This window comes from Protopterus annectens, chromosome 5.part1 (genome assembly GCF_019279795.1).
Source record: "Protopterus annectens isolate FY-2018-M chromosome 5.part1, PAN1.0, whole genome shotgun sequence".
NCBI lineage: Eukaryota > Metazoa > Chordata > Ceratodontiformes > Protopteridae > Protopterus > Protopterus annectens.
In genome coordinates this window covers 173,251,228-173,276,320 of record NC_056736.1, presented here as the reverse complement: position 1 = coordinate 173,276,320, position 25,093 = coordinate 173,251,228, and positions in this window count along the sequence as shown.

Below are 25,093 nucleotides of genomic sequence, written 5' to 3'. Positions count from 1 at the left end.
GTATTAGCAGATAAGAGGGTAACAGTGCCCAGTTTGCAGTCATCTGCAAACCTTGTCAGCTACACTGCTCATATATTGACTTGGATGTCTGCAGAATAAATGTCAAATAGAACAGGACCTAGAACTGAGCAATGTGGCACTCTACTAGTTACAATGTTATATTCATGGAGGAACTATCACCTTTCACAATTTGATATCCATTTGAGAACCAGTTTGAATTCTAAGAGACAGTGTGTGAGTTTACAATGAACTTGTTTATTTTTTTTCAATACTACCAGCGCAAGGGATAGTGTTAATAGCATTGGTCAGGTCAAGATAAGCAGTGTGCACAGAATGACCACTGTCCACAGCCTCTGTGACCTTTTCAGTGAAGCTTACTAGGTTAAGGAAACAGGAATTCCTTGTCACAAAACAAAACTGATTGAGATTTGAACAGTTAAAATGTCTATATCTACATAAATGAGTGCTGTTATGACACATTGCTGGCTTTGCATATAAGGTTGGTGAGACTGATGGCTCTATAATTACCAAGGTTGATAGAAGGGCCACCATTGTGTAGGGGCATCACAGTGAATGTTCTGACACCAGGAACAGATCTAATCGATATGCTGAATTTGAGCAGCTTATATAGAGACTCAGATAATTCCCATTTGGCACTAATGAGCATGGCTGGCCTTATATCTATTGGACCTATTTGCCCCAATAGAGCATCAATTTCTCAAGTGGTCATGCACTAGGCTATGACAGGGTTATTATGCTTTATGTTGCCCATAGATTTGTGTGAGAGACAGTGTAAAGGAGAAAGTTAGATTAACCATCTGACTTTGCTTACCACTCCATTTACTGTTTTGGATGACAATAAAACCATGCTTAATTTGAAGACTGATAGTGAGGTACCATATTTTCTTTTGCTTCTCTTGTTGACATGAGTGGCTGCTTGCTACTGAATACAATCACAAGAAATATCTGTAAAATAGTCTCAGACAATATGAAAACATTAGTAAGCATAAAAGAATAAGATAATATATACTGTGATTTGTAGTGGCCTCAGATCACTCTCACTTGTGACAAAATGCAGTCACAGACAGGAGGAAAGTAATCCCATGGAAATGACGCATGAGGTATGTGTTGAGGCGTTTACATGCTGAGTGGTGGATAGAAAATGATTCATTTGGTTGAAAGTGGCAAAGAGTAACAGAAGCAAGTTAACTCATAAATGTACTGCAGGGGCATCATTGATTCAGAGTCATTTCCAAAACAGTCGGGCAAGCAGAAAGATAAATCTAGAAAATGATTGAAGTAGAATGGTGAGTAGTTTTGGAACAAAGTTTATTAGAGAATGTTTATTAATACATGACTTCTACCACAGAGGTTTATTACTGAAGTTAACATTTTATTCAGGGAAGGTAGGTACTGAGATTTGCACATTTCCGATACATCCATATGGGTTCTTTTAAAGCATTTCAATTTCTTTCTACCTGCCTAAAATCTGTGCTTAGTGACAGCTCTAAATTAGTCCTACTATTGCCCCTGTGACCTATGATAAAGCTGGAAGAGATCTACATGCATCTGCCCACTTACCCAGTTTAACAAATAATTAAATAAACTTACAATTTCTGAATGTGTTATAAGTGAAATAGTGTATGAGCAATGACATTTCCAAAGAGAAGCCTGGAATTATTGTTATTGTTCTTGTTCTTGTTCTAGTTGTTGTTAAGCATTTTGAAGAAGTTCAGCAGTTATATGTGGTTTTGTGGAAACGTTAATGAATTCCAACCTTGAGATCAAATACAGAAATGACTGGAAGCCCACAAAATGAAGAATATTAGATGAGAATGTATTGACTTGTCAGTCTTCCTGCAAACATTAATCATAGCCAAACTGACTTATTTTTCCATTACGTCCTGACATCCAATAACACTGTGCACACGAGGAGAGTGAAAGGGACTGTGATGTATTAAAACACTTTGTCAGGTTTTGTGTTTCCAAAAGAGCCTGACTTTAGTAGCATGGTCTGCTTGGTATTGTCTGCAGTACCTCCCCAAGATGCTAGAGTGTATAGAGTTCTTAACTTAAAAAGGTAGTGATATTTATTTATTTATTTTTATATTTTAAGTTTGTTAAACAAAGCAGAACACTGATCCACCTAGACAATTTTCAGACAGAGAGGTATAAGTTAGGATAATATGTAACATTAATGAACACAATCATAAGTAGATGCGATACAAGAGTTAAGACAGTAAAATTAGTAAGAAGAACATGTGTGTACTGTCATAGCATCATACAGTGAAATATTTCTTTGAAGAAATACTATAAAAAGTATTTACAGTGCATGCTATTGGTGAGGATGAGTCAAAAGGGGAAGAAGGGAAGGGCGGGCGACAGAAAAGAGAGAAAATATAAAAAAAGTGTGGGAGGCAGAGACAAGGGAAAATATGCATCTATCCCCTGCCTACATTCAGGAGATCCAAACAGTACTACATAAGTCTGGGGACATGTTGACTGGTAAGTCACTATGCACACACCTAATGCAGCACTATATAGACAAAGGTGCTCAATGAACCAGGCTCTTTATGCTATGCCTGAGTGAGGTAAGCAGACCTTATGATAGGAACTAGTGGAGAACTGAGGGACCTCACCAAAATGGGGCAAATTGGGCCTCACAATTGAAAAGACCAGCCCTGCTGATGACAATGCAACTTGATATGTTGTCCAGTACCATAGAATAATTTTTTTAGGCTTGAATAGGGTTTCTCAGACTTGTTTCAGGGTAATCTCATGGGAAAATAAATTCTTAGTGATAGTGTGGGGAGGCAACAATGTGGGTAGGAGGGATGAAGTTGCACTGAATTTGCCTGTTAATATATTAACTATATCCTTGTGATTGGAATGGGTGATATTATTATAGATGACCTCCAATCTTTGTTGAACATTATTCCTTAAATTTATTTCTGACATACCTTAATAAGAACTTGTCATTTCCCTTGGAATATGTTGTTCGTACTCTGTTTCAAATTTTCTTTTGATGTTTTTAAGTTCATAGCTGGTATGTTTCAGTGTAGTCTTTTTGGTAAAGAAATGGGGATTTCTTGCAAATTTTCATTATTTTCCTTTTTATTGTACAGATTATTAATACATGACTTCTTCCGCAGACGTCTGTTACTGAATTTAACATTTTATTATTATTAACATTTTATTCGGCGTGGGTAGGTACTGACTTTTCTATGCAAGTGTTCAGGTGCTGGTAAGGGTCACAGGTACATGTGGCAGCCCTCTTAGTTAGATCCATTTTGCTTGATATTATAGGGAATTTTAAGTAGGTCTTCTATAAACATAAGTTGAGGTTGCTGTGAAGTCCATGAAGATGGTCTAATTTGGTGGTGGGGTGGTACCACAAGTCTGACAGAGAAGATAACTGATTTGTGGCCAGATTGTCCAAAGGAAGAGCAGATGCACGGTGGGAAGCAGGTAGGGGCTATGTTGGTAAGAACTAGGTCAAATATTTTAGAGTCTCTACTGGGTAGTTTTGCAACTTGTTCCAGTAGAGTGGTATTAATGATGTTTAGGAAATGCTAAGCAGAACTATTTTTAGATGTGTGTGTGTGCCAGTCAATGCTTAGGTAGTTGTAGTCCCCTAGTAAAAAGATATTTGGTTTGATATTTAATGCTTGAATAGTGTTAAGGTAATTTCTGTGATATTGTTATTACAATGGGGATCTGTAGCTAGCAGTGAAGTAATCATTGGATTTGTTAAAGGTGATTTGGATCTCCAGTAGCTCCAGGTTAGGGCTGTGTTTAATCTGATGTAAAGTAGTAGTGTCCATAACAAAGGTGTATACTATCCCACAGGTATCCAAGGATCCAGAGGCATGACAGGCACTATACCGTGGTGTAGAGGGAGTTCAGTTAGTGCACTAAAAGCTATGTCTCAATAACTACACAGATATGAATGTGTTCAACTTTTGGGAGGGCCACAAGTTCTGACATCCCTCTTTTTAGAGTAGTATCTCCTTCATATTGCCCAAATTTATATTTGAGTAGTCTTTCTTAAATGTGTTATGTAGTACAAGCCATGCACTATTTTTTGTTTTCACTTTTCTAATTTAAATTTTATTCATTTTCATTTGTGAACAATCTGAAATCTGACAAGGTAAAGGATAACATTAAATAACAGTATAACATCAGCTTTATGTTTTTTTTTTCAGTTGAATATAACAAGTAAAGCATGAATATCAACATTTTCTTTCTGTTCAATAGAAACATTTTTATTATTTCTAACTTTTTTTGTCTCAGCCTAAAATATGACTGAAAATACCTAGCTTATCATTTATACAAGCGTGACTTCTACCACAGATAGTCAAGCAGAAAAGATTACAACACAGATAAAATATACATGCTTTAGGCAACAAATCACTAAAACTCATGCATCTAGCCTAATCCATTCAACCCCATTAAATAACAAACAACAAACAAATTTGACATCATAAAATAGACACTCACAAAATCTATTTACAGCTAGAAACACAAAGGTTAAAATAGACAGAAATCATCAAACTCAAAGTATAAAAAGTTGTATGGTAATCTTATTCTCATGATTTATCAAGCATATCACCCCCGGTGTCAGTATAAGGAGCCCTCAATGCTAAATAGGACATATTTGATGCCAACTGCCTTATTATTCTCATTGGCCTGGATGTGGAAGACTAACAGAAGTATGTAAGGCAGAAGTTGCAGTAAGTTTGGACATCAGAACACCCAAGACCATGCATTAATGTGTCATCATCATTAACTTGTTGCTACCGTAAGAAAATAAAACAGTTTACCAGTTTACAAGTGCCACTAAGGGATCACTTGTGGATTACTAACCAAGCCTGCATGTAGTTCAAAGAAAAAAAGTTGTTTATAAATGATTGTGATGGTGATCTCTTTATGGTATGTTGTAGAACTGTCAAACTGTTTTTTTAAGCATATGATTATCACTGACCCTACATGTTGGTATCTGGGACAGGTGCCACATCAGCCCTAATATTGTTACACTTCTACCCATTCCATTAAAGAGCCCTGTCTTCTGCAGGAGATAAATGGGTTTCTTGAACAGCCAAATAATCTAAAAAATCCATTTTTTTCAAAATTAGTCTGTTTCCAGCCTCTTAATATGAATGTTTATACAATTACAATTTAGCTTACTATCCTCATGTCAAGTACAAAGTGAGACACCAACCTATACTATCCAAATGATGTTAACTTTTCAAGAACACTTCAGTTATATGAAGTACTAACTTATATCTAACCATTAAAATATAAAGTGATTCCTGTAATGTGACAGACAGCAATGTGATGCAAGAGGGAACATGAATGCCTACAAAACGGAGGGCTGTTTCATCCAGAATTAAATACTGCTAAGAATGAAAAGGTCTAAGCCACATATGGAGTAATAGATGTATTACGAAAAGCTCAAAACATTAAGAACATTATATAAAGACTGAAAATCATGTCCAACGACATGGAAAAAAAACTTTTTGCATTTCATATCCCTGCTCATAGCTGTGTGCAAGACAATTTTTCACACAATTAAGTAGTGGTGAATGTCTAATGCAAGGCTTCATAAGAGGTAATCTTTACACATACCTCTCTATAATATAATATTGTATAACTGTATTATACCCCATAGACAAAATCTGGTTTACTTCAGACATTTTAAAGGGGCAGAATAGCTATAACAAGGTATTACCAAGATGCCAAAGACAGCTACAAGATGCCAAAGACAACAATATCTGTCATCTTTCTTCCTGAGACACAGATGAGCAATACACACCCAGAGGGCATTTATCTAATTTAATTGTGCAAAAAAACAGAACTATACTGACAGTGACTTGGGTCACAAAGTATCCAAGAGACTAGCTATGGTCTTAAATATAGTTCATAAAACAAGCAGCTGTATATTCTAAAGATGAAAAGATAGGAGACTCTTTTGAATAGATGTGGCTCTAATCTTTCTAGTTTATGTGCTTAGAAAGACACAGTCTGCAGAAATGAGGACTTAACCGAACCCTCTTCTTATAAGCCCATATGAAGACTTAACCAGCTGTCTATACTTTTGAACCCTCTTCTTATTAGTCCATATAAGTATTTAACCTGCTGTCTATACTTGTGAACCCTCTTCTTATTAATCCATATGAGGACTTAACCAGGTGTTTATACTTATGAACCCTCTTCTTATTAGCTCATATGAAGAATTAACCAGCTGTCTATACTTATGAACCCTCTTCTTATTAGTCCATCTGAAAACTTTTCCAGCTGTCCATACTTATGAAACCTCTTCTTATTAGTCCATATAAGGACTTAACCTGTTGTCCATACTTATGAGCCCTTTTCTTATTAGTCCATATAAGTATTTAACCTGTTGTCCATACTTATGAAACCTCTTCTTATTAGTCCATATAAGGACTTAACCTGTTGTCCATACTTATGACACCTGTTCTTATGCAACTCAGTATGCTGCCATCCTTTCTTGCTGATGTTTCACATTACTACCTTATCTCTAGGTAATGTACTAGGATTATTCACTGGTCTCTTTCCTTATTTGATGTTGCTACAAGCTTTCCTCCAACTACGCACTCTCTCTTTGCAATTTAAATACATTAGTTTACATGTTTTTCTTGCAACAAATTAATAGTCATGTTTTAAATGTTTGAACCTTATTTTGTACTAATACTGCTTTAAAAAATAGGCCTTTCCTCTGCAAACAGGCAAAATGGTCTTTCTACTACTCATCTTACAAATTCACTAAAAAATGGTCCCATTGTTTAGTTCTATAGTTATCAAATTTGTCAACATTTCAAATCAAGAGATACACTTTTCTAAAACCCTCTATACTCCATGATATAAACTCTCCTTTCACAGTTTTCTGTGACCATCTCTATAGAAAAACATAATCTCTCTTTATCTTTAATGGGATACTATGTTCTCATAGATAGCATTTGCATGTTTTCTAATTATTAGTTTGTACTCTGTTAAAATCAGTTTCTAAAGTCTAATAAAAAATTGGTAAGAATGAAATATATAATGTGGTTCTCATGTTAGCAGCATCCTGATTCCAAGAAGTTCCTTGATCATTAAGGCAAAATTTCTTCTTCACAATATACTTTCCTTCATTGTTTTAACTTTTTAACAACAGAAATTTGGTTAATTGATATCTGAAAAAAGATTTAAAGTAAATCAGGTGCAAGAAAAAGGAAAGAAAGAAAGATCAGATAAGAAAACTGAAGTTTGTGTCCCATTTTGATGAAACCTGGACTGAGTGCACTTTTTGAGGGAAGGTGCTGAAATGCTTGCATTGTTTTGACTGTAGTAATGTCACTTGTATAACTCAATGCTTTCTCTTTGGTCAACCTGAGCAAATAGAAAGGATTAGCATGTTTGTTTTATAGTTTCCCTTTTCTTCAGTCCAAATTTGTGTGACCTTAGAAGTAGTATAGTTAGAGAAAGCACTGGGTCAGAGCTACCACACTGAGAGTAAAGGAGGTAGACTCCAATGCAAACAATTAATAATAAAAATAATAACAGAGAATAAACATAAAAATAATAATACTAAATAATCTTACTTAAGTAGTTGGTGATATTCTATTATATAACATTTTTAACTTTGCAATCATTTCGATTTGACAAAATATTTTCCACTGTTTCAAGTCCCAATGTAGTGGAGTCTGACCTTTGATTATGACTCCACTAAATTCAAATGTCTTAATTCTTTTTGTTTCCCTTTCATCTAGTTTGCTAAAATTGGATATGCATTTGTTTTATGAAGTCTGTTTTGCTAGGACTGACAGTAATCACATGAAGTAACAGCATGTAGAATGTTCTTTTTCCAGTGGATGCTTCTGTCCACCCAAGCCCCTGCAGAGGGAGTTGCCTCCTGCAATCTGTCCTTCTATGTATTACTGTATTTGGGTGATGCACCTTGGAGAAATATATAGTGTTTTTAGATCATCAACAGCTCACATAATCAGGTATGATTAATCAGGGGTTGTGCAGCTGGTCCTCATGAAATTTCTGTTAAAATTACTAATTTACTGTTGTAGTTATGATTTTTAACTCGATGTAAAAACTGAAGCAGATTATTTAATTTGCATAGCCATGCAAGGGTGTTGCAGTCAGAATACATTTATGTATGACAACATGAGTATGTAATGTGATTTATCTGTATTGCATGTGATTCATCTGTATTGCATGTCACAAAATCTGAATATTTTTCAGGGACACTGTTTGCATCGTGTTCGCTGCTATGGTGCATAGACGTGCTTAACGTTTCCTTATTGCCTCCAGCTCTGTACATTGCTACTTCATTATTAGCTCCTCCTACTGCCTCATCTTTAATCATCCACTCATTAGTTTCAACAATTTAAAGCAACTCTTCCTTCTCAGAGATCTACTAATGCAAAGTTTCCTAGAGCTTTTGAACTTTAGGCCAGGGACCACGAGAGGAGAAAAAGGGCAACGCAATTTCCAAACTTAAACACTTTGAATGCATGCAGTGTCAATATATGATTGGTAAAAACAGGTGATTAACAAATAAAGTTTTGCATTTATACTTATGGTGCTGTCTAAACTGAAATGATTACCAGTGATATCTGATTTCTTTGTCTTAAGCTGTTTTTGGCAAAAATAACCAAACTATTTGAGATATTTGTAGTGTATGGCTACTTTGTTGCAATTTGCACGTTTAACAATATAATGTTACAAAAAAAGCCAGCCAGATAAAATAATAAACATTGTAATGATGGTGAAGACCTACAGGAAAAAGGATAGTAAATTTGAACACTATTTAAAATTTTCAGATCATAGTTTTCTCCAGATGAGTAACTTTATTAACTTAGTGGAGCCCAAATACATGGTTTAAATCAGTTACTAACAAATCTAGTAGGTTACAATGAAATAATTATAAAACCCACAAAAACATATGCAAGTTATTGAATAAATTATAACAAGACATGGAAGAAATGCATATCTTTAATGTGGTACTTAAAGAAGCAAACAGAAGAGACACTGTGTTTTTTTTTTTATTGAATAATAGCACACAGAAATTGGAACAGGATACAAGACACTCATCAAGAAATTGTCATCTAACAGGTCTAACTCATGGAGTACCCTCCTTCTAGAATACTGCTAGTGATGTGATTTTGGCTGTGCTACTGGATGACCCATGCATTATGCATATAGAAAAGAAGAAAGGATGAATCAGATGACGTTATGTAGTACAATTTCATTTTGTTCTTTTTTGTATAATGTCAAAGTTAATGTGTATGTGCATATTTACACACACACACACACACACACACACACACACACACACACACACACACACACACACATATTAGTTTTTATATTCTGATCTATGATTAGTTGCATGCAGTTTCAATAAGGAAAAGATCTGATGTGTGAGATTCATTGAAATGGTTAGTAGGGTTTTCATTGTGTGTGATCATTTGATGAATGAACAATGATGTATGGGAAAGTAAAAAATATTATTATGATAAAGTAAAATGTATCCATCAAAATGTGTTTGTAGAAAGTAGGGACCAGATTCCAACAGACTTTCTCTGAGTGAAAGTATCTTACTCCAGAGTAAGCCTGCCCAAATTCTGAAAGACTTGTTCTCGGTGCAAGAGACATACTTCATTGCAGGTCATTGTATAAAGCAGGCTTATGAAAGGGGTCAGATTCCAACAGATTTGCTCTCAATGCAAATCATTACTGTAGTGCAAAAATGCTTATAGTCTTGAGTTTTCACCCTATTCTGTTTCAAGTATTTGTTTTACATTTTCTGCACCCTTGGATTTTTGTCACTGAAGGTTTATTAGTGAAAACTATAAAGAAAGAATATTTAAGGAAAGTCAGAAATCAAGTAATAAGTTTTCCAGAGAGGAGATACAAATAACTGTGCCTCTAGTAGACAAAGAAACCATGGATGTTTTAGAATGTTTTATAAGTACTAGAATTGTCCAACTAAAAGTATTAGGCTTTGTGAAGTGAGCCACACTTAGTAAATAATAGCTTGTTTAAGGCTACTCATAGAGATAGGCATTACTTTAAACATAGCAAGATTTTAAAAAATTCATTATTTTACACTGAAACATAGCAATCATGCCTATGCAGTCTTGATGGAAATATGAGCAAGATGGAACATTTTGTTCCAGCTATAAAAAGATAATTTCAAGTGGCATGCTAGAGAGCACATATATATTACTAATAGGGAAGAACATGAAAAAGTTGCTTCATCACTAAGTGAGCAAAGCAAATTATTTAATTTAACATTTTGGAAATAACATTTTACCTAACAATGATTATATGATGATTATATTACTGCCTTGATTACTTTAATACTAATCTTAATTAAAATTGCACAAAAAATCATCTTCAGACGATGCACATCTTATGAGAGAAAATTCCACACTGACTGTGCTGCCAAACTACTCATTATAAAATAAGAACAGAGAACTGCATAAAAATCAAACATTATCATGAAAACTTGTGTACACTCTACTAACTACTTTAATAAAAATGTTTGAAGATTTAGAAATTGCAATTATTTTTGAATAAGAAGGCCACAGTGAGTAGGAGGTCAGTTGTATAAAAATGTATGAGATGTCATAACTGTAAATACTATATAACTACTTTCAGATGAAGAAATAATAGTTCAGGTAAGTAAATTAGTTAGTTTGCCAGGATGATTTCTTCCTCAGATTTTGTATTTTTACATCCGACAGGTTTAGATTATTGCAGTTATAATATACTCTCTTTGGATTGCATGTAAAGATATAGTTCCTAAAAAGTTCCTTCTTCTCTGGTCAGCACTGTATCTAAATGGTTATGGCTTGTCCAAATTGTTGTTCAACTCCAAATGCTTAATAGAAACCAAAACACTTTATTTTGTTTAACAAGTTAACCTTGCAATTCACTTATGACTCACTTTTTGTTATTTCCCATGATGTCTTGGTAGTTGACAAGTGTGAACTGTTGTAGCAGAGATAATGGACACCAATGGTCAAAGAAAACCTCACCTTGATAATTACCATATCGTGGAACGATTATGACAATTAAAATAAATAAAAGTGTATAAAAGCATTATATACTCTGTGGCATCATTATGTATCCTTATATCAATAAAGGATTTTACAGGGCTCTTAACTTTTATCAGTCATTAAAAGACACGCAGATAGATAACTTGATGACTAAATTTCACCAAGGCATGTGTGCAAGTGACTTTGTGTGCTTGTGTGTGGGAATATGAATCAGGACAGTTACTCTCTCTTACATCTGTTGAGTGCCTTGATAAGCTACCATTGTTCCTTATAACATTAAATATGATAATATAGGAAATACATGTATGAAAGAATATATGAAAGAATTGGAATATTGATTTGTTTGTTTTTTTCTGTCTTCCTAAGTGCCTTGGATTACTTATTCCATCATGCAGCACACTGTTCTATTACCAGGGAAGAACACACAACAGCTGTTGACAATCCCCTACCTTTAGTCGCTTTACATTAAAGGATCCTTACATTTAGATTGGAGGTACATATCCATGAAAACTAATTCTTATAACCAAACCACGTGGAACACATATCATCTAAGTACTGATTTGTGAAAGAAAGAACAAAAAAAACCACGACTTTCCTAGAAGCATGAAACACAACACCCTACTCAAATGACTGGCAGCTTATCTCCTGGGGTTCCAAAGTTTAAGGACTGCAAGTGTTGCTCTCAGAAATCTGAGACTTTAAGTGCAATTAAGGGGGCATTTTGAAATTGCTGTACCTCATTGAATTGTTTTTTTTTTTTCTGAGAGGGTCAGTGATCTCAAAGTTACAACACATATGTAGTGAAGGTACATGGGTTCAAACCCCTTTATTCTAAGATTTAGTGGTTGTAATGTAAAACAGTGACTTTTGCAGTTCACTATTATTCTTAGTGAATCTCTGTAGACACTCAGAATTTTAGGGTCTGCATTATCTTGTCTTGAACTTTTAAAAGACCACTGTATTTCAGCAATGAAATTTAGTTAATTTATAAGCCAGCAAAACTAGAAGAAAAATATTCTGCTTTTACCCCTTTCTCAGAATGAAAGAGCTGTTCCAACAAAACAAGTTTTTTTTTTTCTTTTCACCATGGCATTGTTTTAAGAAATAATATTTCAACAATTTATCAGTGCTATGGCACACAGAATGAAATTAATGTTAGTATGTAGCTTTTTAATTTCATTTGGAAACTTGCATGAATATTGGTTTATTCTTCAGAATTCTTTTGTATGATATATTTATGCCATGTTTTGTACACTAGTTAAAAATTAATAAATGGCAGTGGGACAACTTACTTATTTAATACTTTTATATGTTACCAAGTGAAGGAAAACTGATTCCTATTATATTGTCAAAAGCTCATATGAGTGATCGACACAATACTGAGCCATAAAAGCTTGAAAACCCAAACATCAAAATGGAAAAAATATTGAAAACACAAAGAAAAAACAAAATACCTGCTTTTTGCAGGGGACATGCCCCACTGTACCTCTCATGTTGGGGCCTGGACCACCCACACTCCATGGTAATTATATATATATATATATATATATATATATATATATATATATATATATATATACCAACTCTAAGATAATACCACAGTGGGGAAAGGAGTAATACTCTAGTCCCTGCTGTGCAGCTATCACACCCAGCAAAACTTCCCTCCAATTCGATATTCTGCCTCCTCTACAGTGTTCACATTTTTTGGCATGACTTTATGCTGATTGCTCATTGAAGCATTTAAAAAAAACAAAGGAAAAAATGAAAAATGCATTTGTAATCATGGTTAGAAGTGACCTTTATAGTGAAACAAATAGTATATTTGCAAAGACTTACCCCAGGATTCATTAAACTCCATATAGGCTCTGTGTAGAGCCTACATGGAGTGTATCCATGTACACGACTGCCATCAGTCCATGGCAGCACGCAATGTATAGTAATGAAGTGCGACATGCCTAACTGAGGTTTCGTAGCTGGTGTCACTATTGGCAGCCACGAACCATTAAATCCCAACATGGATACCAACTCCATGTAAAGGGGAGAACAGAAGGTCTGCCCCACCCCCCAAATGAACAGTACACATCACCATACCTCTCAATCTCTCAGAGCTAGAAATCTGGACAAAGCCTGACATAAAAGGGGGACAAAGGTTAAAAAATAGGGACACTTTTTAAATATTGCTCATATAAACTTTTAAAGCATTGCAAATCACACAAGTTTTACAAACAGCAGCTCATCTGCCACATCCCCCAAAGGCCATTACAGATCATAGGTCAGGGTGCAGGCTGTTAGGACAAGACATCTGGACAAAGGCATCAAGTAGGGGGTGGGAAAAGGGGCTGAAATAGGGACACTTTTTAAATATTGCTCTTATAAACCTTTAAAACATTCCAAAGCACACCGGCTTTGCATAGAGCAGCTCAATTGCCATGCCCTCCTCCCCACACACCTCTTAACTTCTTAGCTTAAGAAATCTGGACAAAGCCTGATGTAATAGGGGGCAAAAGGCCAAAAATAGGGACAGATTTTAAATATTACTCTTAGAAACTTAGAAAGGTGCTAGAATAAAAGGATTTGTGTTAGCATGCATTTTATGAAGAATATAAAGTATGAAACTCAAATGTATGTCACTATTTAGTGACTTCACTCCTTAGATCACTCCAGTGATTTGCCAGAAAACTAGAAATTTTATGAGGAAAAGGCCAAAGATATGAGGCAAAAATCTGGACATTCTGTGAAAATCTGCACATTTGAGAGGTATGCACCCACCCCCCAGCACAGTACAGATCGTAAGTCAGGCAGTCCCCACAACCTGTCAGGGCAAGACACCTGGACAAAGGAATCCAGCAGGGATTGGTGAAAGGGACAGGCATAGGGACACTTTTTTAAATATTGCTCTTACAAACTTATACATTGCTGTCAACCATAGCTCTCAACCTCTTGGTACAAAACATCTAGACAAACCCAAAATTACTAGGGAGGCAAAGCCTCAAAAAAGGGTCACATTTTAAATACTGATCTTATATACTTAGAAAGTTGCTAGAATAAAAGTTATTGTTTACCTTGCACTTTCTGAATTATACAAAGTATGAAACTCAAATGACTGTCATTATTTAGTGAATTCAAACCCCACTGATTTGCCACAGAAATCCAGAAAATCACAAATTTAATGTGGAACAGACCATAATATGAGGCAATAATCAGGACATTCTGTGAAAATCTGTAAAGTTGAGAGGTATTCTATCAACTTCGTAGGCTAAGACATCTGGCCAATTAAGACCCCCTTACTCCATGATAAAGCTGCAACTGTTTTGTCCAAAATGTCTGATGTTGACTGTTTTAATTATACTGCTGTTAAGAACTGCCTGTTGGATTTTTTTTCAGCTAACACCTGAAACATATAGGAAAAGATTTGTGAGCATAGAAGCAAGGCAGATGAAAGTGTGTGTGAATATGTTGCTGAACTGAGCACTTATTTTAATAGGTGGATGAGTGGATGTCAGGTCACCACTTTTGAAGGGCTGGCAAATGATTTGGTGAGGGAACTCTTAGCACTTTGCCTGAGGACATGAGGATCTGTTTAGCTGATAGACAATTTGCTACTCCAGAGGACTTGGGGAAGAAGGGTGACCTATACCAAGCAAGCAGTGCATCCCTACACAGGAAAGTGACCCCGAGTATTGCTCATGGATCAATAGGAACCCACGGTGTTCAGCCCAGACTTCCCCAACAGAATCTGCCAGTAGCAGGGAAGCCACTAGTCCAGGTACACATCCAGGACCTAGGGTTAAATGTTTTGAATGCAACCAGTGGGGCCATGTGGCATACAGATGTCCATGGAGGCAAGGTGGGGAACAAAAGGTGAGGGAGCCAGTAAGTGGGAAAGACAAAATGCCAACAGTAGGTTGTCTTGAGACAACAAAGGTACCCAACTACCACAAGAGGTTATATCCTATTGTAGTGAATGGCAATAAGGCCATTGCTAAGAGAGGCACAGCCTCTGACATAACCATTGTAAAGCCTGCAGTGATTACAGAGGAGCACGACTTGCCTGGCCAGTCTACTCCAGTCAGAGCTTTAGGAGGAATCCCATTGCAAATACCTTTGGCTAGGGTTCACCTTGACTGGGCGGGTGGAAAAGGAAGCCAGCAAGTAGGTGTGTTTGAGGATATCCCTGCAGATGTTCTGATAGGGGATGATTTTGATAGTGCAGTACCATGTGCTTGTGCAGTTACCCACAGTCAGGCTTGGAGACAAGCATGTGAGTGTGGTAGCCTGGGGGAGAACCGACTGCATACTTGGATCTGGGACTGGTGAGGTGGCTACTTCAGGGAGGGAGCTACCCTGTAGCAGTGAGATTGAACATGAGCCACAGATGACTGTGGGTACTGATGTTCCCTTAGACAGAGGGACTGCAAGGGTAGAGGTGAGTAATAGTACCCAGGCTGACAGTGAGGCACTACTGTCAGAGGATACCAGACTTCTTGTGGAAGGGGAGCTGGGGAGGGTTACAAAGAGAGAGAGAGTTGAGACAGGCTCAGCTCTCAGACCCTACATTGCAAGGCCTGAGGCAGGTAGCTAGTGAGGCATCTGATTCTCAAGGGCAGGGGAAATCTGTATACTGGGACAAAGAGTTACTGTATAGAGAGTGTACCCTTGAGTGAGGGATAGAAGGTGAGAAGGTACAGCAGCTGGTAGTGCCTAGAGCCTACCATCTGGTGCTTCTAGCCATAGCCCATGACATTCCCTTTGCAGGTCATATGGGCATAAAATGTACAAAGAGTCATATTATACAGGACTTCTGTTGGCCTGGAATTTCCAGAGATGTAATAGGGTACTGCTGGACCTGTGAGCAGTCCCAAAAGGTAGGCAAGGCAGAAGACAAGGTGAGAGCTCCTTTAATGCCTTTGCCTGTGATTAAGGAGCCATTTCAGAAGGTAGCTATGGATATTGTGTTGTCTCTGAGTACCCCAAGTTCCACAGGGAAAAAGTATATCCTAGTAGTAGTAGATTATGCTACAAGATACCCTGAAGCAGTGGCTTTGCCCTCCATTGAGGTTTAAAAGGTGGCAAATGCTTTGTTAGAGATTTTCAGCAGGGTAAGTTTCCCAAATTAAATACTGACTGACAGAGGTGCCAATTTCATCTCAGACCTGCTGGCTTATCTGTGGAAGTACTGTGCATTGAAACACCTGAAGACCACCCCCTACCATCCCCAGACTAATGGTCTGGTTGAGAGGTTAAATTCTACAATTAAGTCCATGCTATGGGCATTTGAAGACCAGTTTAAGAGAGAGTGAGACAAATATTTGCCCCATCTGTCGTCTGCTTACAGAGAGATTCCCCAGGAATCCACAGGTTTTTCAACCTTTGAGTTGCTGTATTGGCATAGGGTGAGGGGACCACTAGGTTTAATTCATGATGAGTGGAAAGGTGAGTGTGAATCTCACAAGGAGTCTGTTGTGGCATATGTCCTAAACCTCAGGACAAGGCTCAGGGAACTCATGGGCTTGGCCCATGAAAACCTAGCAGAAGCCCGACAACAGAAAAAAGTATGATATGACAGGAATGATTGAGATAGAGAGTATGCTGTAGGGCAGCAGGTAATGGTTTATATTCCTGTCAGACACAACAAGTTGCAAGCAGCTTGGGATGGACCCTACAAGGTGGTAAGAAAGGTAAGTGATGTTAACTACATGGTAGAACTGCTAGGCAGGAGGCAGGGGCACAAATTGTACCATGTTAACATGATGAAACCTTACCATGATAGGAGAAGCCCTTGTGCTGAGCATTTGCAGTGGATAGCAGGAAGAGTCTGAGGGAGATCTGGTGAGTGATCTCCTAACTGAGGCTTGGACTGACACCTCAGTAGAAGGGATAACAATGTCCCAGCAGCTATCTCCTACCCAAGTTGAAGAAATCTGAGCATTGTTACAGGGGTTTGTTGACATATTCACTGGGAAACAAGGGTGCACCCACCTGTTACAGCAGCAGGTGGATACAGGAACCCAAAGGCCTATTAGGCAGGCCCCTTATAAGGTACCTGAGAGAGTCAAACCAACTCTGAGGGAGGAGATACAGGAGTTGTTGGAACTAGGGGTAATTCAAGAGTCAAACAGTCCCTGGGCCACCCCAGTGGTGCTGTTGCCAAAGAAGGATGTCAGCACCAGGTTCTGTATGGACTACAGGAAATTAAATAGTCACACAGAGTCAGATGCTTACCCCATGCCTAGTACATAGGAGGCCCTAGAGCAGCTGGGTGGGGCTAAGTATCTTACCAACATTGATTTTACCAAGAGTTACTGGCAGGTGCCCTTGACTTCCAGTGCTAGACAGAGGTCAGTGTTTGTGACTCCTTTTGGCTTGTATGAGTTCACAAAGATTTGCAAAATGCCCCAGCAGCTTTCTAGAGGCTGGTAGATCATATTCTAGCAGAGAGTTTGCCCTTGCTTACCTAGATGATATTGCCATCTACAGCCATTCATGGCAAGAGCACGTTCAACATGTCAGGGAGGTGCTGGGCAGACTACTGAGGGCAGGGTTGACCATTAAGCCCAGCAAATGTTAGGTGTGTATGCCAGTGGTCTCCTACCTGGGAAATAGAGTGGAGAATTGTAAGATCAGGCCAGAACCTGCCAAAGTAGAAAACATTCAAACATGGCCTGCACCTGTTACCAAAAAGCAGTGAGGGCATTCTTAGGGGCAGCAGGGTACTACAGAAAGTTCATCCCCAGTTATAGTACCATAGCTGCTTCCTCACAAACCTGACAATGAAGAACAAGCCAGATAAGGTAGTGTGGACCCCAGCATGTGAACAGGCATTCCAGGACCTTAAGAAAGCCTTGGTAGGACCACCTGTGTTAACCAGTCCAGATTACAGCAAAGAATTTGTTGTGCAGGTGGATGCTTCGAACCATGGGGGGGGGGGGCTGTACTTAGCCAGACTTCTTCAGAGGGATAAGAGCACCCAGTGGTTTATCTCAGTCATAGGCTCCAACCCAGAGAGGAATGCTATGCAGCTGTAGAAAAGGAATGTCTAGCCATACTGTGGGCAGTGCAGAAACTTCAGCCTTATCTGTATGGAAGTAAATTCACTGTAGTAACAGATCCCAATCCTCTAACATGGCTAAACAGAGCCAGCCAGTAAGATGCCAAGTTGCTAAGATGGAGCCTAGGTTTGCAAGTATATGATATGTCAGTGCAGCACTGCAATGTGAGTAGCAATGCCAATGCAGATGGGCTCGCAAGACAGGGAATGGGGTAAGGTATACTTAGATATACCTAACCTTCTCAAGCAATGTTTCGCAAGGGTCACTTGAAAAACAAGCTTGAGTTCTCTGGGGGGAGAGGTATATGAAGATATGTGAAGGCTGCCAGCCTAGTCAGATAGAATTTTGTAGATAATTCTGTCATTTTTAAGTATTAATATAAGCCACTGGCTTGTTATCTTAAATGTAAGCAAATGGTGTTAAATGCTGAACATTAAAAATGTAACAACCATGTACTCTGCCGGATAAGTCAAGCATTGTATAATTCTTTGATCTCAGACTTGGAGCCGAGATGTCTGTATGAAGGAATTCTTGCTATTGTTTTGAGACCAGAGTTAATTACTAGAATTTGCATGTATAATGTCTTTTATTGCTGTAGCTTCCTGACCAGGTACAAGATCAAAAGGGCTGTTACACTCTGGGTTTCTATTAGCCTGGGAGCCAGAGAGAAATGATGTAATCTGAAATGAGTCAGCAGTACTGCGCTATCAACTTAAGAACGGAGAGATTCAGAACATTTTGTATTTGTCTTGAGAACATCAAACTTACCAGCACTCTGCCTGTGCTCTATATGTAAGTTTATTTCAGAACTGTGTTTTCTCTTAGATATAGTCAAGAAATAGGACAATTAGACTAGTTGTTTTTTCTGTACTGATGTCGGGACTATTCTATTGTATTGTTTTAAGCATTTTCCTGTAATCTCTGCACTCTTGACTACCACTGTGTAGTAAGAAGTATTGTCTTGTGTTTTTTTATTATTTATTATTCAATATTTTTAAACCTTTCAACTGTGGCTGTTTTGTGTAGAGATAATTTAAGCTGTAGAGTACATTGCATGTATATAGTGATACTATCCAAGCCACCCAAATAAGCCTTGCTGTTCAGTCACACAAAACCAGTTGGATAATAATATTGCACAGTAATAATTGGACACCCTTTAATAAGGGCCTTACTGGTAGCTGATATTAGTGGTTGGTGGTGGTGATTGCTACCTTATAGCCTGGACAGAGGGGGCATAGCTGGAGAACCTGTGCCAGCCTTCCCCAGGAGTGTCTGTGTGTTTGTATATAACTCATATCCCAAAGTGTGTGTGTGTATATGTGTGTTTGTGTGTTTGTGTGTGTGTGTGTGTGTGTGTGTGTGTGTGTGTGTGTGTGTGTGTGTGTGTGTGTGTGTGTGAGTGTGTGTGTGTGTGTGTGCCAGCTACTTGGGCAAGGGCATGAAGCACTGGTTGGACAGCGAGGGTGCTGGGGAAAGGGAGAAACCAGCCCCAAACTAACTGTGATCTCTGTGTGCTCTTAAAGGAAATTGTACTTTACTGTGTGTGTATTTGTTATCCTCCCCTATGTGGCTGCTCCTCACTGGTGTTGATGAGGACTGAGGCTCCTTGATTGCTGGGCCAGTGCATGGACATCACAATATGACATTGATTTGCCAGGGAAACAGCATGTTATGAAAAAAAAAATGATCACAGATATGAGTCAAAAACTGGACATTCTGCACAGATCAAGACAACTGAGAGGTAGGCACCCAAATGTCTGTAAGTCAGAGTCTCAGAAGTCCAGAGATAATCCCAGTGAAATAGTGGAAAGACGCATATTTGAAATGAAAACATTTGGACTTCCTGGGAATATCTGGGCAGTTAAGAGGTATGAATATGAAGTATATGGTCCAAATATAGTACAGGACAGTGTACCTACAGTGTAGAGTATTGTGATATCCAATTCCTGCCATTCTGTAATGATGATGAGTTAATGATCTGTAACAGGAGATGGGACTAACATGTAAAATATTCTCTCCCAGGAAGTGTGTGTATTGAATAGGGACACATATGAACTGTAGGAATGACCACAGGGAAAGAGTACTAGTGAAACTGCCACATGTTCATAAGAGGAGGGCATGTCAATGGAAAATGGTTGTAATAGCAACAACAAGCACACAGCTATATGGTACAGTATGGACTGAAAAGTGAAAATGTGTTGTCTGTGACTGTCACAGAAGATGACATAACAATGGGAAGGATGCGTGTGTGAGATAAGCATCCTTACATAAATAATGCAAATAATATCTTTCAGGGATCTGGCATACAACTGAGATAAGGTGCATATTGGGAAGCTGTGCAAAATGATATACCTGAATCTGATTGTACTCTCAGCAGAGTCTCCAGCATGGTGGCCACAGGGAACGGATCATGTCAAACATTACAAGAACCAAGCACAATCATGGACAATATCTGAATAATACCACCACTAATTCCATGCCTCTGACACAACATATGTGATGCGGAGTGATAGATGAGCCTGCATCACACAGAAGGGCAACTAATATGAGACATCCACAGTCTATGAGGGTAACCACACACACTGTCCTGTTACTGAAATATCTAATATAGATCCCTGTGGGACTCCAAGGGTGACTGATAAAAGGGATGATAGGTTATTCTTCCATAGTACAGCTTGTTGTCTGTCATTTAGGTAAGAATGAAACCAAGTAATTGCTAGGTTATCTATGGAGAGTGATTTTAATGTGTTTAAGAGTAGCTGGTGATTTGCCATATCAAATGCCTTGGATAGGTCAAGGAAGAGGGCTGAGGAGAGTTTGTTGTCATTATGGTTTTGATTTATTGTATGGGAGAAGGAGAGAAGGGCTGAGGTTGTACTATGGCAAGGTCTAATTCTGTGCTGGGACGGGGCTAAGAGAGTGTTTTGATTCAGATAGGCAAGAAATTGCTTGTGGATACATTTTTCCATTATTTTAGCCAAGGGAGATAGAATGGCTATACTCCTATAATTTAAAAGTTCAGTGGAATCTCCCCCTTTATGAAGAGGAACAATGTGGGAGATTTTCCAGATGTGGGGGATATAGGCTTCATGGATAGTTCTATTGATTAAAATTGATACAGGGTATGCTATTTACTTAGCAGCTTTTTGGAGATATTCTGCAGGTAGTAGGTCTGCTGAAAGGGTGGTGGGTTTCAGTTTTTTAAGTAGGGACTTAATAAAAGATGTTGGTACTGGATCAAGCTTAAAGGGGATCTTATTATCAGGTATGGGGTTGGTGGTACTTGGGGTATAGGGAGATAGCTTACTGGCTAGGGATTGCACGGTTTCTGTAAAGAAAGTGTTAGCAGTGTTAGCAACAATTTTAGGAGGTTGTTGGAGGGTAGTTAAGGGGGTAGGGGTAGTTGATTGGCCTGGGTGGAGAAGTTTGTTTATGCCTAACCAGAATGTTTGTGGTTGATTTTAGTGCTTTTGTTGCAGATTACAGTAGTAATTATTTTTGTCTAGCATAATAAACTTCTTTGTATCATTTCTCAGCTGTTTATATATAAGGTGGTCTTTTGGGGATTTTGTGTTCTCCAGGAGGTCCAAGCTTTGTTTCTGCTAATAATTTTTGTCTTGTATCATTGGACAGCCATGGTGCTACTTTATTATTGGTTCTGAAAGTGCGTGGGGGAGCATGGTTATCCAGGATAGCAAGAAATGTAGAGTTAAAGTATGAGACTGCTTCATCTAGTGGAAGTAGCCATAGGTTGGACCAGTCACATGTGTTAAGTTCATTCTGAAATTTAATTGAATAAAGTTCTTACAACTTCTAATGGTTTAAAAGGAAGATTGTTGAGGGATGTCATTTCTTTTTCTGATTATATAGGTCAGGAAGTGATCACTAAAGTCTTCAGGTAGGGTGCCTGTTTTATATATCTGGGGTAGGTTGTTTATTAATATCCAGTCTAGGATACTTTCCTTTTTGTTAGGCTTATTGATTCTGGTTGGGGAAGATATCATCTGGGAGAAGCCATGCAAATTTATATGGGTGGAGGGGAAGTCTGAAGAGCAAGTATTCCAGTCGATATTAACATCCCCAAGAATAATAGTTTCCTGTGGGCAGTTAGTGGAGAGCCATTGGAGGATACCCTCCAAGGTATTTGTGTTGTTACCTGGGGGAATATAGATCCATGCAATATTTATAGATTTGCGTTTATTGAGTTGGACCTTTGTGATGAGTATTTCTGCATTGTTAGTAAACAAGGCATTTGGGGTACTAGTTTTGGATACTTCCAGAGTAGATTTATACAAGATGGCTACCCTCTCCTTTCCTTAGAGATGCGATCAAGTCTTAATATATTGTACACTGATGTGCATGTCTGTCACATAACCGATACTTGTGTTAGAGTTAACGGAGGAGTCAGCACTTTGACCACATGCTGATCATACCTCACAACCTCCTCATGTAAGAAATCAGGATAATGTCTAAAATAATGGGTGGGCAAAGGCACAAAACTATTGACAGATTTCAAATATCGATTATACAAACTTAGAAAGTTGCTATAGTGACATGGTTTGTGTTAACATGCATTTTCTGAAGGCTATGACATCTGAAACTCACATTTATGTCACTATTTAGTCACTCCAGTCCTCAGTGATTTACAACGAAATCAGAAAGTTTATTTACTATGAAATCACAAATTTTAATTGGGACAGACTGAAAATATGAGGCAATAATATAGTCATTCTGCAAAGATCTGGACATTTGAGAGGTTTGATGCTGATGTATGTACCACTTACCCTCTGCCCCAGGAAACAAGTCACATACCTATTGGCATGATTATACGGTGTGATGTTCACATTATACTGGGGCGTTGTGTCTTTTCCTGATGCAACACATCCCTCCATGTGTCTTTTTAATGCAGATGTTGTCATGGCTGTGGCAGCAGTATGTGCTGATACTGTCTGTATTATACTAATGTCACAGTTGTAGTCAATAACTGCCCACAAGCTGTAGTCCTTCAGGCAGGTGTTTGGACACAGCATGTGTATGTCATCTGTGATGTCCTTTTCTTAGCTAAAGGGCAGGCAAGGGCCTAGCAGACACCCCTGATGTACTGACCTGATTAGTGGACCTGAGATATATGCCACATCACAAATTTCAACATAGTGCAATGCCACATATGTCATACCCTGGTCTAACTATTTGCTGATAAAGCTGTTTCTGGCCACATGTGATAGTGTTGATTGAATACCACAGTGTGAATTTCTGTCAAATGCCTTTACCTGTTGAAGCTCCATAAGTTGATACTGCCATCATGCATGCCCTTGATGACCTCTTTGAGGACATCTATCAGATGTAAGGAACCTGATATAGCAATCACAACTCACACATATCATACACCTGGAATATTACTAGTATACATATAGAAGAGGTCCATGATGACATGTTGGTGTACCTCACAGTTGAGGAGAGTCAGGGTGTCTTTATACATGCTTGCATCAGGTGCTGTCCCACCAACACAGATGTATGTATGTTGATGTACACCCTTGTATGGGAACATAGGCCATGTGGAGAGTGTGTTGAACTGTATATTCCGCCATATCAGGAAGGTGTATTTGCTTGGTCATGCCACAGGTGATCTGAGATGTTGTCACAGCTCATTGATTCCATGTGATAGGCCTGAAGTAAGCTAAGAGAGTGCATACTGCCTATTGTGATCTGGCCAAAGGTTTTGACACAAGCACATGCTCCAGTATCATGGACAAAACACCCAATCTAAGGATTAAGCCTTACGTCGGTTGATAGGTAAACAATTGGCTCACTGACAGAACACATCATATGACAGTTGGTGAATCAACATGTACCAGTAGAGCTGTCACCATTTGCAACCCCACAAGGAGCTGTTCTTGACCATTCACTGTTGAAATGTATTTCTCAACAGTTCAGGCTAACGTATATGGCCTTTGGCTTACCAAGTTTGCTGATTTTAGCATCTTTTGTGCAATCATTGAGTCCACCAATGGAGACAACATAGTACAGGAGGAGTTAACACACACAGCTGAATGGTGACAATGGCAGAAGATCTACAAATAAATTCAGAAATGTGTGCTTGTAATGTCTGTCTGAAAAGTGGAGTTCCACATTAATCACAGTATTGACAAAAGTCCTGCTATGCAAAAACCCAGTGATGCAAGCACGGGGAACACATTTAGATAGCAATTTCAACTTTGAAACCAAGTATCCAGACTGCTAATGAAAGTATCTGTTGTGCACATCATAAGTCACACCATCATATTAACATTTTAGGACTGCATGACGGCACTGTAGTCAAACTGTATTACAGCACTAATAGAGTGTACACATGTAGCCACTGTTATTTGTCAGCAATATAACACAGGGCCTACACACTATGCCATGATATATGTAGATAGATTAAAAACCATCTCACTGCAAACTTTATTGTATAAGATGATGTAACCTCTGCCTGGCCCACATGCCAGTCTCTGACCTTACCCTGGTGAGAATATTGTAATAACAACTCTGCAATGTCAGACACCAGCTTTCACCACACCACTCAAGTAAAGAATAGAATCCCTAACAATTTAAGTACAGATACTGCAAACCACAAGATTTAAAAAATGTAATATAGCTGATGACATCAGCTGTGTCTGTTGAGGACAAGATAGCAGTGCCCCACATGCTGCTGTAAAATGATTTATGTCATGGCAAGCAACAGCTCTCTCACTCACTAGCCTTCCAATGATCTATGTTATGACAAGCAGCAGCTCTCTCACTTCCCAATGATCTATGCCATGGCAAGCAACAGCTCTCTTACTCACTTGCCCAAGTTGGCTACATTGAGAATAGAAACCCTACCTCTTAACTCATTACAGCCGAGTGTGCCTCCAGGCATTTCTGCAGTCACCTCCTGTTGCACCTCTAGGAGTCAAATATTGCTTGTTCATATTTACACTA